Here is a 12,326-nt window from a genome sequence, read left to right on the forward strand (position 1 = left end):
CCTGAAACCAGACTAGTGATCACTTAGAATACATCTTGCAGCTAGGAAGGATAAAAGCTGACAGTTTACTAATGACTCCAAAAAAATTCTAGGCAAGGGTTAGACCAACGGAGTCTCCATATTTTCGGGATTCACAATAGAACTTATAGCACTTGTTGAGTTATTCACTAGCTGCCGGGTTAACAGAAGTATTGCCGGATTGACGGGTATTCCGGGAAGTTACAGGAACATAAATTAGGCTACTTACGTTGGCCGCACTTTGAATAGACATGGTTTCCATATCCTCTGTTGCTCATTTTGACAGGGAGGACTGGAGAACTAACAGACCCGGTCCTTCAGTCTATAAAAGAGTTTGCTGGAAATAATCCTGGAACCCCTGCGGTTAGGGTGAATTCTATCTCTTTTAAAAAGTCCTGGTTGCTCCAATACAAATTGTCACAAAAGGAAATATTCTTGTTATTGCAAATTTCCTTGAGGGCAACAAGAAGGCTGAAACGTTCAGAACCCCTTCGGTAGCATGGGAGGGGACCAGAGAGGGGGGGAGGGGGGACAGATCAACGTAGGAGTCCCTCAAGACCATCATGTGATTCACCTGGGCTGCAGCTAGGTTGGTGAAGTTTGATAGCAGGTCTTGCTTCTGCTGCAGCTGAGCTAACAACTGGAGAATTTCTTCCCAAAGCTGTTTGATGGTGATGCATTTAGGGCAGGCGTACCCCTGTCCATCGATCAGTTTCACCTTTTCTACCTCCTTCTGCGTAGAAATCATCTTGCACCTATCGCATTTGGGCCCAGCCATATATAAAAACGCCGGTAGGCCAGTGGAATCCCATCTCGGGTCAGGTTGGAGTGGGCCCAGCCATATATAGAAACACCGAGAGGCCAGTGGCATCCCAGCTCGGGTCAGGTTGGAGTGGTCCCAGCCATATATAAAAACACCGGGAGGCCAGTGGCATCCCATCTCGGGTCAGGTTGGAGTCGGCCCAGCCATATATAAAAACACCTGTAGGCCAGTGGCATCCCAGCTCGGGTCAGGTTGGAGTGGTCCCAGCCATATATAAAAACACCGGGAGGCCAGTGGCATCCCATCTCGGGTCAGGTTGGAGTCGGCCCAGCCATATATAAAAACACCTGTAGGCCAGTGGCATCCCAGCTCGGGTCAGGTTGGAGTGGGCCTAGCCACAAGGGCTAACCGCGACGTGAGCTTGTAAGATGGTGTGGATAAAAACGCTAACCCAAACAATACAAATAAATAAAACAATTGTATGTTAGGCTAAAACAAACAAAGAATTCACACGCCAAACAAATACAAAAACACAGGCAACACACCAACGGAGTGAGTCATCTGAATGACTAGTGACTGGCAAGGGTGAATGAACAGTCCACAGACACTCCATAGACAGTCAGACTAACATATGGGTAGGAGCCTAACCACAGCTCAGAGTTCAATTTGAGTTTATTGCTTCTTGTCTTTTAGGACAAGATCAGCTTAAAAACACATATTTGTCTTTTCTCTCTTTCATAAGATACAGATAGCTATTTGCATCATACAGTATGTTGTTGAGTGTAATTGCAGTCTACCCAACAATAGTAGAGTGAGTGATAACAGATGAGGGAGCACCAAATATTTGGACCCTGCCTTGCAGAGAGCGCCTAAATACCTATACCACAAAAGCCTGAGCCTCAAGTAGGTATAATATACTGAACAAAAATATAAATGCAACAATTTCAAAAATGTTACTGAGTTACAGCTCATTTAAGGAAATCAGTCAATTGAAATAAATGATTTAGGCCCTAATCTATGGATTTTACATGACTGGGCAGAGGCGCAGCCATGGCTGAGCCTGGGAGGGCATAGGCCCACCCACTTGGGCGCCAGGACCACCCACTGGGGAGCCAGGACCTGCAAATCAGAATTTGTTTTTCACCATAAAAAAGGGCTTTATTACAGACAGAAATACTCCTCAGTTTCATCAGCTGTCTGGGTGGCTGGTCTCAGATGATCCAACAGGTGAAGAAGCCGGATGTGGAGGTGGTTACACGTGGTCTGCAGTTGTGAGGCCGGTTGAACATACTGCCAAATTCTCAAAAATGATGTTAAGACAGTTTATGGTAGAGAAATTAACATCCAATTCTCTGGCAACAGCTCTGGTGGACATTCCTGCAGTCAGCTTGCCAAGTGCACGTCCCTTCAAAACTTGAGACATCTATGGCATTGTGTTGTGTGACAAAACTGCACATTTTAGAGTGGCCTTTTATTGTCCCCAGCACAAGGTGTACCTGTGTAATGATCATGCTGTTTAATCAGCTTCTAGATATGCCACACCTGTCAGGTGGATGGATTATCTTGGCAATGGAGAAATGCTCACTAACAGTGATGTAAACAAATTTGTGGGATTTTTTTCAGCTCATGAAACATGGGAGAAAAAAAATACAGAAAAAAAAGTAAAAGGAAACAATGTTGGGTTCTTCTTCATAATATAAGTGTTTATTATTCATAATTTCTCATGATGAGCTGAAAAACCATAAAAATGTGATTTTTTTCCTGTGTTTGAGGTAGGGGAAGAGTGGATCCGAAGGTCCCCAGTCTGAATCCTGCCTTAGCCAGAAGTAACGTTTCTAAACAACCACTATGGTCTCCTAAAGTGTTATTATTTTTCACATTGCTGAATTTAAGATCACCTGAGTTATGGAAGTGTGGAAGAGTATTAGGGCCAAGTGAAGTGAAAAATGAATAAACAGTGATGGGTAGTGGTACTTGGATTATAATTTTTTGCATGATAGTACTTCAAAAAAGTAGCAATATTTAGAGAATAAAGTCAACATTTTGAGAATAAAGTCTCAGTTTTATATCAACATTAATGTAGGATATCTGGTTAAGTGCATGTCTCCCTGGCTCCCTATTGCTGTGCGTGCCACCATTGAAATACCTGACTTTGATGACCTGGTGAAAAGAAAATCCTTGCTCTTTTAGCACGTAATAATCATATTAGTCTAAGTATTAGGACCTGGAAAAGGTTGTGCCACAGATTCTTTACAGAAGGAGGAACAGTGATGGGCAGGTTGTATGTGTGGGCGGTAAAAGTAGGGGCAAAACAAACAAATGGCCATCAATCTAATGATCTAATCTACTCGTTCAAACAGGCGTCACTGCGCACTCACGCTTATCAATCTAATGATCTAATAACTCTCTCACACACAGACCAAGTATCCCCCTGGTAATTTCAGTCTATAGGCATACACTCTTCTAACGGCCATGGTGCATTTGAGCACAAACAAAAAGCTTTCTTGGCACTGTCACTGAGTGCGAAGAGAATTGGGGTTGAGTCACTGTCAGTCTGCTCTCCGAATTCGCTACAACATTCAGCTGCGTAGCCTAGGCGAACACCATTCAAAAAATCTGTGCATAATGGCAACTATTAACGACCCTAACCATGGTGCTTTACTAACAGTAGTATTCCCCCTTATGGCAACTATCCTTCTAATGACTATAGGCTAGTAGGCTACGTGAGCACACCCAATAAAAATATTTATTTTAGCATGCTGGAGACCTGGGGCTATGTGTGTGTATGTCCCATGTCAAGCTGCTCTCCAAATTCTCTACAACACCGCTATTTTGCAGCCCATTATAAACTATAGCGGCACACTAGATTGAGTACCCTAACCTGTAGGCTAATCGTACATTACAGTGTGCAAGTGAAAGTAAATTATAGGCCTATCCAACGGCTGCGGGAGGAATGAACAATGAAGCAGGGGTTTTACCTAAGTGTCTGTGGGAGGAGAGGCAACTCAAGGACCACTCCTTCATGCACAAACCAGCTAATCTGAGGCGCTGTTTGAATAAATTCTGGATGCATTTTCCGTTTCTTGAAATAATCATTGATCTAAATGTAGGCCTATTAAATAAATGATGATTGGCTACATAGGGTATAAAGAAATAATCACTGATCTGACATGACTTGGTTGGTAGCCTAGCGTAATATTTCCTTTCACTATCCATCTGTCCGTCTTCAAGGGTGGGAGGAATGAAGGATGCATCGGTTATCTCCCAAAACAGGGGCATTGTCTCCTTTATAGGCAATTTTATTTTCAGTTATAACGCTAATTTATGCTACCACTTGTTCACCTTATAGAGGCTACTGGCTAGACCTGCTGGCTGTTAGGTTACAATAATAGAATGTACAATTACCGTCACAGACAAAGCTTTACCCAAACCCCTGCCACAATGCTCCGTGGCAAGGTCCATGACAGCGGTTTGGGGGCTGCTCTTGAGCCCAACAGGATGCGGAATCCTTCTCCACGCAATCCGTGACCTACATTCACAAGATAACAAGCATAGGCCTATGAGGCTACTTCATTGGAGGTACATACATAAAACACCATGCCATTAAGCACTCATTTGTAAATTAACCTTTCGTTTCGACATATAGGCTGCTGGCCTAGCTGTTACTCTCTACAATATACTATGCAAGGTGTTGGCATAAGCAGGGGATTGAGAATAACATTGTAGCGAATTCAAAGGGCACCATGTCTGCACTCAACTCCATGTCTCTTCGCAGTCTGACAACGCGCAACAACCTGGTCTAAGAGCATTTTGTATTATTCTGTACTAAATCCGGGATATCCATTTAGTATGATAAGTTACGTTTCGTATAGTATGTATTAATTTGTGGATGTCAATCACCCATTTTGTATGACATGTTACGAATTACAATTCGTAGTATATGTTACGAAGTGCAAAACGTATAATATGTTACGTTACGAATTCTAGCTAGGTGGCTAGGTTGCAAAAGTTAGCTAGCTTGCTAACGTTAGCTAGGCTAGGGTTTAGGATTAGGAGTTAGGTTAAAGGGTTAAGGTTAGGGGATGGGTTAGCTAACATGCTAAGTAGTTGCAAAATAACTAAAAAGTAGAAAGTAGTTGAAAAGTTGCTAATTAGCTACAAAAGCTAAAGTTGTCCGAGATGAGATTCAAACTCGCAACCTTTGAGTTGCTAGACATTCCCGTTATATGCCTACCCATCCACCCTGACCAACCACCCTACTTTCGTTTTTCCTTAATTAACCATCTGTCTTATGTAGCAATACCAAACGTAACATATTATACTAAATGGAAATGTCACAGATTTACATACAGAATAATATGAAGTGCCCTGAGACCAGGTTGAGCACCATGGCCGTTGCTTTGGGGATATGGTGTGTGTGTGTGTGTGTGTGTGTGTGTGTGTGTGTGTGCGTGTGCGTGTGTGTGTGTGTGTGTGTGTGAGGGGGGGGGTCACACACACACACAGTTAACCAAATCGCCTACTTTTATCAAAATATAACTACTCCTTTATTCTCGACATTTTGACTTCATTCTTGAAATTACATTGAGTTTAATCTCAAAATACCACTTTATTTTCAAAATATTGCCACTTTTTGAAAGTACTACCATGCAACAAAGTCACAAATCTAAGTACCACAACTGTCACATCCTGACCAGTTTAGGTATTATTTGTATTGTAGTTTGGTCAGGATGTGGCAGAGGGTATTTGTTTTGGTTGGTTCGGGGTGGTTGGTTGTGTTTAGGGTGTGTGATTTGTTAGTTCTGGGTGTTGGGTATGTTCTAGGTTGTATTTTCCACGTTATGTCTAGTTTAGTTTTTCTATGTTTAGGTTTGGGTGTGGACTCTCAATTGGAGGCAGGTGTTTCTATTTTCCTCTGATTGAGAGTCCTATATATAGGTATGTGTTTGGGGTTGTTAAATGTGGGTAGCTGTATTTCGCTCTGATAGTATCTGTTTCGCCTGTGAAACTGACGGTCTGTCGTTCTTTGTTTTCTGTGTTCACATTTAGTTATTAAAATATAATGATGAACATGCAACCCACTGCGCCTTGGTCCTCTCTACCCAACGACACCCATTACAACAACCCATTGCCATTTTTATTTCATTTTTTCTCTTCACTTGACCTTAATACTCTTCTGTACCTGAGTTAATGAGTGACTCAAACATTACAACAAAATTAATGGGCTAAAAAACCTAGCTAAAAAATGTTAGCTGGCATGGGCTAGTTGATCTGGACATTTCTCACAAGTCACAAGCTCTCTAAGATCTGCAGTGAGTAACAGAGGAAAACGAAATTGCAGCTTATGCAATCTACTATTACAACTTTCATTAGTAAGTTAAAAGCAGGACTGAGTTCCTTAAAACCAAAAAATTATATTAGTTAAAAAATGACAGTGTGTTATGTACTGAGGTTCCTCTTAGCAGAGGAGAGCATTTATAGAGACTCTAGCAGAGCTGGCAGTGCCCTGATAGACAGCAGAGGCAGTGGTGGTCTTCACAGAAGCTATAGCAGAGGGGGTCTGGGAGAAAGGCCAGGTGGTTTTCAGAGGCCCATAGCAGGGTTGGAGAGGGGCCGGGAGAAAGGGGAAATGGTGGAAGATTATAAGTCGCTCTGGATAAGAGCGTCTGCTAAAGGACTAAAATGTAAATATAACCTAATATGAACATTATTTGAGGGTAAGCAGTATTAAAAACAAATATATGAAATCAAACAAGCTCTTGACAGGTTAAGCTATATCATATTTCCCGGAACAGGCTTCCTAGGCACATCATGCAGAAATTATAAAGGAAATAAATAAATATGAATAGTAATACCGACAATATGGTCATGTGATGAGAGAAAAATACCAATAGGTACAGTAAGCAGAGGAGAAATACTTTTGACAGGTGACTTGGTTATCTGAATCAGCGTTCTATCATGGCAGGAAAAATTGTCCACTGCAGGTCCATGGACAACTCTGCTGCCATGACGGAACACTGATTCAAACAGTCCTTTTGACAGGTGACTTGGTTTTCTCATTTGCTCATTGTGTCTATTGTTTTTTTTCTCTCTTATCACATGACCTAATTGTCCGTATTACTATTCATATACATGTGTTTCTTTAATTTCTTTATTTCCTTTCTGCATGATGTGCCTAGATAGCCTGTTTGGGTAAATATGAGGAACCTCAGTACATAACACACTGGCATTTCTTAACTAATATCATTACATCCAGGCTCTTCGAGATTGCGCAGATTGAAAATCTCGCTAGTTATCTCGCTAAACTGCATATTTTAAGAATAGCCTAATTGATAAATAACTTGCTGTGCATAGATCTCCCCCGAAACATGAATATTGAGCCTTATATGAAAACATGTCTTTTTAGATACCTTGCTTTGAAGTATCCTACCTTATCCATGTGATAACTGATTTATTGAATGAGGGAATAATCATTTTATAAAGACAAAAGTATTTGGTTGTAATGTTGAAAAAGCTAAGCCTGCACACCCAAGAGCTCCAGATGGAGGGTTGACCACATGTTGACAACATGTGACTAACACAGTAGTTCTATATGGGGGCTAAGTGCCTTGATCAAGGGCACAGCTGCAGGAGGTGGAAGCGTGGCTTGAGTGAAAAAGTTTGGGAGCTCCTGCATTAAGACATGTCAGAAACAAAACTGTGTGTCAGTGTTTTTGATATGATGAAGATATTGTGAGTAATTATATTCATCTATTCATGTCTTGTTTTGCATTCTGATGTCTTTTTCATCATAGATGGTAGTCTTCTGAATGACTTCGCCACCACCACTGACTTCTCTGCTGCCCGCTGCACCCAGGCTGCCGCCACTACAGTCCAACCTGCTTCCTCCAGTGACAAGTCTGCTACCACCAGTACCTGCCTGACACCAGCACCTGGCCTGCTTCACCCACAGCCCAGTCTGCTGCCAGCAAACTCCACCAATGCAAAAAATGTATTTGTTTGATAAGTGGCAATACATCACTAGTTTCCACATAGACTGTACTGTATTCCAGCCCTTTTTTATATTCTTTCTAAAATTAGGGGCTCGATTCAAATCAGATCGAACGTTAACCCGCGGTTGTTTGTGTCAACAAACCACTCCCTTCCACTTTAGAAGTTCAAACGGAATTTAAATCCTATCAGTGTGTGTGTGTGTAATGTTTAATGTTTGTCATTAATAAACATCTTTCTATATTTCAACAAATTCTTTGAATTACTTTTGATTGTACAATAACTCAAATATGTGGCTCTCAGAGTAAATTATCATACTGTACATGTGATGTATTTATAATTACAATCAGGTAATATGTAGTCCATTGAATATGATTGAATATGTCCGTAAACACACCAGCCAGCTGGTCTGCGCATGCCTTGAGGATGTGGCTAGGGATGCTGTCTGGGCCAGAAGCCTTGCGAGGGTTAACACGTTTGAATGTTTTACTCACATCATCCAAGGAGAAGTGGGCTCTGTTGACTGTGGTGGTAGGAGAAACAGCAAGTTCTGGCCATGCGCATGCACCATTCTTCAGAATAAAGAAAGTGCCAGAACTTTGCAGACGTAAACTTGTGTCCATTCTTTTTACTATTACAGTAACAGAACTTCCAAACTTACTAATATCGAAAGAATATGTAATAACATGCTATTTAACAACTTAGTCAAGGTATTATCACGTTAGGAAAAGTTTTGTGTTGGTTTTGTGTCAAACTGAGTGAGAGAAGAACGTGATTTACAATGACTGAGAGTATGTGTAGCTTGACACTAGCTGAGGTAAAAACGATTTACAAGTTACAGAGACTATGTTTACTGAGTAGTTTACTTGTACTGGATTTTGTCTAGGAGATTTTATAAAGAATCCATTTGTTAGGGATTTCTGAGTTCGTTTTACATGTTGTTGGTTTTGTGTGAAATTGTGCTCACGAGCTGGTAAACTGTCCGCTCACGCTCAGTCTGGAGCGTGGACTTTTAGTGCAGACAGTATGGGTGCATGAGAGAGAGACGATTTTACGGAGGTGCTACTATCTTAAAGCTGAATGTATTGTAGTCAGTTTTTTGTATTGGTTGCGGTATGTAGAAAAACATTCAGTTTTTTTGGTCTTCATATATAAGTGTTTCTATTGTATGAATGTTAAATACATATTGGTTTTCGTGTGACATCATACTAGAAGATAGGGTTATTTGTGGAACATTGTTTTATTCTGATTTAGGTAAAGTGCATTTATGTTGTGTAATTTAAAGTGTACACTTGTTTGATGTGAAATGTTTTAAAAATACAACAAGAAAATAGACAAGTAAACCAGAGAAAAAAAACATTCTTCAGAATAAAGAAATCGCCAGAACTTTGCAGACTTAAAACTTGTGTCCGTCCTTTTTACTATTACAGGCCACCTCAGCTACAGACTGAGGCCGGTAACACAACCATAATTGTTCCATTAACTCAGGTGATCTTAAATTCACCAATGTGAAAATAATAACACTGAGACCACAGTGGTTGTTTAGAAATGTTATTTCTGTTATTTTTTCGAACTGTGGACCTTTGGGCCCACTCTTCGCCTTCCTAAATCACAGGGGGGAATTAACAAAACGTTCATTGTTTTTCAGCTTATAATAAATAAGGAATAATAAACACTTACAGTATATTATGAAGAAGAACCCTAAATGTTTCCCTTTTCCTTATTTTTCCAACTTTTTCCCCTCACATCCTTTCTGGGACTTATTGGTCTTTTTAGACATCTGAAAGCAACAGGATGAATGTATCACTGTACCACATGAACAATTAGCAATACATTTGTTATTGGGAAATGTGTCAGTATTCAAGCAAGTAGGCTAATAAGGTATCATGGCAAATTAGTCAACTCTTAGGCTATATCAGCCAGGCTATCTCATGGACTCATTTTAATTCATAAACAAATTACTTATATATGTAACTGTAGTTTGTCCCCTGGATATGAAAGCATTATCAAACAATGCTAGCTATAGCAAGTGTAACGTTACTGTAACTTACCCTTACCATGCTAGCTAGCTAGCTGGCCAGGCATCTAAGTTCATTAAGCAGCTGCTATTGATAGTTAGCAGTTGCTATTTAAGTTCTACTGTTGGAAAACAAGTTGGCTCTTGTTAATATCACCATTGCAGTATAATTTATGTTTTTAATCTTACCGTGTGGTATGAAAAGCTGATAGTCCAGAAGAAAGTTGGAGAAGGTTCTGTCTTGATGTGCACTGACTGGACATCCCTTTTTTCCAGGTGGTTGGCTGACTCAACAAATAGCGTCACACCCCTCCATCTTTCAAAAGATGGAGTGGTGCAACCACTGATGTATAGGGTGCGACGGTATTGGCTGTCCTCCTTTCAGAAGCAGAAGCTATACCCGATTGGCTTATGAAACATGGACAACTGGACGGTTATTGGACATGTTTGACAGCCTTACGTGAGTTAAGTGGCACCAAACGCTCTTACCAACTGAGCAATACAAGCAGTAGGCAGTACATTGCTCACATGCATGCTAACATTGCTATTTGTAAGTATAAGCACATACAAGATGCAAGGGGTGCATTATGTCCACTTTTTGGGGAGTCTTCATGAACTTCACACTCTTAGAAAAAAAGGTGCTATCTAGAACCTAAAAGGGTACTTCAGCTGTCCCCATAGGAGAACCCTTTGAAAACCCCTTTTCAGTTCCAGGTAGAACCCTTTTGGTTCCAGGTAGAACCTTATTGGGTTCCATGTAAAATCCTTTCCACAGAGGGTTCTACATGGAACCCAAGAGTTATACTTGGAAACAAAAAGGGTTCTACCTGGAAACAAAAATAGTTATCCTATGGGCACTGCCGAAGAACCCTTTTGGAACCCTGTTTTCTAAGAGAGTAATTCTCCTCTTCTCCCTTAGTTATTCACTCACACACTATTCCATCTATCCCAGTGTTAGAGGAATGCATTAGGCCTAGCCGACGCTCCACTCTTTCATCCTGTCCTCCACTTTAAAGTCATTTCTCCCCACTCAGAGGGAGCCAAATAGAGAGAAGATGTAGATCCTCTCATCTCTTTCTCCTATTTTCCTCTGCCTCTTTGATCCTTCTTTCAACATGGATTCTAATGGGAGAGAAAACCTGGACACAAATGGGTTTTTCTTCCCTTTCTGAGCCTGGGTTTTCATATTGAAATTGTCCAGCAATGACTCCTTAATAACCTTTATGTTTAGATAAAAAGGAATACATGGACATGGGTTACTATGATTATTCAAAGTGGAGACTAATGACGAATATATTATTCAAGGTGGACTTGTAAAAACAAGAGCCCAGCATGCTGTCATAGCTGCAAGTATGAGGTGAGGTCGCTGACACATGGCTGTGTGCGCTTGTGTGTGTGTGTGTGTGTGTGTGTGTGTGTGTGTGTGTGTGTGTGTGTGTGTGTGTGTGTGTGTGTGTGTGTGTGTGTGTGTGTGTGTGTGCGTGCTCATTTTAGCCTGTCTTGGAACAGTCAGCGCTTCTGATTTATCTTCTATTCCCTGAGTGTGGGCTCCAGGTACCTCGCTGCAAAGGTTAAAACATAGAGTCTGCAGGCATGATTACAAAGGTCAACATGTTGCTTAGGAATGAGGGATAGCGCTATGAGAGAGAGAGAATTAAGTAATCTGCTCATCTCTTGGCTAGATGTGTATAGGCAAGGAAATAGTTAACAAATATTACTACTTTACTTTATATAGGCTATCCTTACAGCAACCAGAATGCTTAATCCCAAATGGCACCTTATTCCCCAATTAGGGCTCTGGTCAAAAGTAGTGCACTATATAGGGAATAGGGTGCCATTTGGGCCACAGTTAAGGACAAGAGAAAAAAGCAAATCTCCTATTAAATAAAAGCAGACCATAGACCATTGCCTGGGGAATAGAAACAACTCTATAAAGAAACAATGACGTCTATGGTGAGTCACAGATGTGTCTGGGTGATAAATTTGCCTTGGCTGCTGTGTCCTTCAGAGTGAGGAATAGAATGTCACAACGGCACTCTCTTACCCTCTAGTGCAGGAACGGCAAAATGACAGAATTGTGTGTGTGATAAGAACAAATCATGTATAGACATACACTATCATTCACAAGTGTGGGGTCACTTAGAAATGTCATTGTTTTTGAAAGAAAAGCAAAAAAAATTCTCCATTAAAATAACATCAAATTGATCAGAAATACAGTGTAGACATTGTTAATGTTGTAAATGACTATTGTAGCTGGAAACGGCAGATTTTTTTAATGGAATATCTACATAGGCGTACAGAGGCCCATTATCAGCAACCATCACTCCTGTGTTCCAATGGCACGTTGTGTTAGCTAATCCAAGTTTATAATTTTAAAAGGCTAACTGATCATTAGAAAACCCTTTTGCAATTATATTAGCACAGCTGAAAACTGTTGTCCTGATTAAAGAAACAATAAAACTGGCCTTCTTTAGACTAGTTGAGTATCTGGAGCATCAGCATTTGTGGGTTCAATTAGAGGCTCAAAATGGCCAGAAA

The sequence above is a fragment of the Salmo salar genome, chromosome 06 (genome assembly GCF_965601325.2).
Source record: "Salmo salar chromosome 06, fSalSal1, whole genome shotgun sequence".
In the NCBI taxonomy this organism is placed as follows: Eukaryota; Metazoa; Chordata; class Actinopteri; order Salmoniformes; family Salmonidae; genus Salmo; species Salmo salar.